General features: G+C 37.1%; 1 non-coding gene across 1 annotated transcript; it reads left to right on the top strand.

The window, feature by feature from the left end:
- The first annotated feature begins 598 nt into the window (after positions 1-598).
- TRNAA-AGC (transfer RNA alanine (anticodon AGC)) lies at positions 599-670 on the top strand. The gene has a single exon. It is a non-coding gene; the product is annotated as a tRNA-Ala (tRNA).
- The last annotated feature ends 2,557 nt before the right edge of the window (positions 671-3,227 follow it).

The raw sequence follows: 3,227 nt of genomic DNA, 5'->3' as shown, positions 1-3,227 counted from the left end.
AACCCTCACAAAAATAAATGTTAGTGTCATTAAGACAAAAACATCACCAACCCACATTGTAAGCTTTCAGGGAACTAATTGAAGTGAATATCAATATTTTAAGAAATAAATGAAAGAGAAAGATACTTATTTTAACTTCTGGAGACCTTTAATGCCTGTATGATACACATTAAAACAACCAAATACTAACACTGTTATGGGGGACTTTGTTCACATAAATAAATTCACAAGGACAGTTTAATAACATTTGCAATTAAAATTATCCTCTGGCACTGGAAGGACGGCTTTCAATTACATGTAGATCATTGGATTCATTTAATTCATATGACTTGTAAATTTGAGAATCTGTGCTTCTAAAAATAAAGCCATGAAATCTTTCCTGAATATACACAACTCCATTAACAACTTCCTTAATTAAAATTATCAACAGTAAATACTTTTGATTACAGTTGTTATCTATCATAACTATTTAATGTTTCATCTGTTTTATATAGGGCTTCCCTGGTAGCTCAGACAGTAAAGCATCTGCCTACAATGCAGGAGACCCGGATTCAATCCCTGGGTTGGGAAGATCCCCTGGAGAAGGAAATAGCAAGCTGTGGGTATAGCTCAGTGGTAGAGTGCATGCTTAGCATGTATGAGGCTCTGGGTTCAATCCCTAGTACCTCCATCTTGTATTTTCCTGGTGGTCCACTGGCTAAGACTCTGCACTCCCAATGCAGGGGGTCTGGGGGTTGATCCCTGATCAGGGAACTAAGTCCCACATGCTGCAACTAAGACCTAGGGAAGCCAAATAAAATTTTAGGGCTTCCCTGATAGCTCAATTGGTAAAAAATCTGCTTGCAATGCAGGAGACATGAGTTTGATTCCTGGGTTGGGAAGATCTGCTGGAGAAGGGATAGGCCATCCACTCCAGTATTCTTGGGCTTCCTTTGTGATAAAGAATCTGGCCAAGAATCTGACTGCAAGTGAGAGACCTGGGATCAATCCCTGGGTTGGGTAGATCCCCTGGAGAAGGGAAAGGCTACCCACTCCAGTTTTCTGGCCTGGAGAATTCCAGGGACTATATAGGCCATGGGGTCACAAAGAGGAAGGACGGCTTTCAATTACAAGTAGATCATTGGATTCATTTAATTCATATGACTTGTAAATTTGAGAGTGTGTGCTTCTAAAAATAAAGCCATGAAATCTTTCCTGAGTATACACAACTCCATTAACAACTTCCTTAATTAAAATTATCAACAGTAAATACATTTGATTACACTTGCTATATCTCATACTTTATTTGATGCTTCGTCTATCTTATATACCATCATACAGGAATTTCCAATTATTGACTTCATCTTCACATATCCAGACTTAATAATCTTGCTTATTAGAGTTTAGCTGCCTTCTTTAAAGGAAAAAAACATACGCTGTATTTTGCTCATAAGCAATTGCGTATAACAGAATCCAGAACTTCTGTGTTGATTTTTCTGCACCAAGTCAGGAGGTCATCAAATCTCTTTTGCCCATTGTTTGGAGCCAAGACCGTATAAGGAGAAAAGATGTCCTGCCTTAATGGAACAGAGAAAGATAGCACTAGGTGGTCCTAGTATGGTGGGAGGATTTTATCTATTATTAAAGATCAGAGGTATTGAATTCAATTATGTAAATGAATGTTAATCAAGAAAAAAAAAAAAAACAGACAGCTGGTCAACCTATTTCAGTAGACTAGCTAAGATGGGAAGGATCAAGAAATGCCAGATGCCCATCAGACAGGTTCAGTATTTGATAAAAAATTCAGATGGGGTGACACTAATGAACAAAAGTGAAATTTTGAAAATTCTCAGGTGAATGAGTATGGTTGGAATTTGCTGTCAGAACAAGAGAGATCTACAGTGGAGAGCTTGATTCTGATGGAGAAAAAGGTTAATCCCACAAAGAGATATCCTTATTGCCATTCTGTAGCATTGCCAAATAAGCAGTGGCACATATCTAAGGTAAATAGGTAGGTATGGTTTTAGAGCAAGTCTTTGTTCAGCTTCAGTGAGATTCCTATGTATCCTATTAGTCCTTTGGTATATGTGGTTTTGACTCCCTGGCAAACTGGCAAATGATACCTAAACTTTAAAGTGACTGAATTAATTAAAATGGTATCTTAATTAGAAAAACAAACAAAAGTTATGAAGCATGCTCTACTCCCTTTCAATTAAATGATCTAATGTCATTAACAAGAGTCCTTGAGATTATTCAGGGGAGGTCCAGGAATTTGGTTATAGCTGGCCATGTATATGTCATATCACCAGAACTCTGTTTACAGGAGGTCCAGGCAAATTTCTGGAAGGAATTCCTCCTGGGGCAAGTGATCTGTAGCTACTACACTGTGTTTATCATTGCAGGTGACACTGAGTTTAGCATACTACTTTTCATGTAAATAGTCTGTTGTCTAGCCACTGGGGACATTTGCCTAGAGAGAAAAGAAAGCAGAAAAATGAAAATGCTAAAAGAATCTCTCTCTAAACATCCATGGATCATTGATCTCAGAACAGTGCTAACAGTACTGGCACTGTAGCCTCAGCAGCATTTTTAGTGGATTTATATTGGCACCAAAGCCTTTGGCATGCTGGCATTAGAAAGAGTGACTAAGGGTTAGAGAAAAATCTCATGTCTTTCTCATTAAGTGTAGTGTTGCAGCCAACAAAAGAATTTTCAAAGAGGAGCAGGAGTTTTACTTATGTATATACTGTATATAATTCATAGGATATCACACATAAACATACCACTGAGAGGTCAAATAATAATTGTGTGTGTATACAAGACTGCTATATTAGAGTGTTGATGGAGTGGCGCTTTCTCTGTTGTAACAGAAAGCAAGATACAGGTAGATTATTCAGTGGCTAGAGGATTAGAATATATAAGTGTAAAAATATTCATATTTTAATCAAATCTCAAATGATAAAATGTAACAAGGAGACTCTAGAGCTCCTTGAATTATGAAAACATATTTTGAACTGTAGACATTATTTTCCTTTCAGGAAAAGAGGCATCAAAATAAATTGACTTTCTTTGGGAAGATTCTTATTGTTCTTGTGATCTTGTTAAACATGGCGCTTCCATTTTTCCTACCTATAGAGCTGAATGTCATAGGGTACTCACTTCCCAATAGAAGCATCATTATATATTCCACATTATTTTGTCAGGTAGGGTTTAACTCTGTAATTTCTGTGTTATCTTTCTCTGGTCTC

This window comes from Ovis canadensis, chromosome 22, assembly GCF_042477335.2.
Source record: "Ovis canadensis isolate MfBH-ARS-UI-01 breed Bighorn chromosome 22, ARS-UI_OviCan_v2, whole genome shotgun sequence".
NCBI lineage: Eukaryota > Metazoa > Chordata > Mammalia > Artiodactyla > Bovidae > Ovis > Ovis canadensis.
This window is presented reverse-complemented; position numbering and strand designations above follow the sequence as displayed.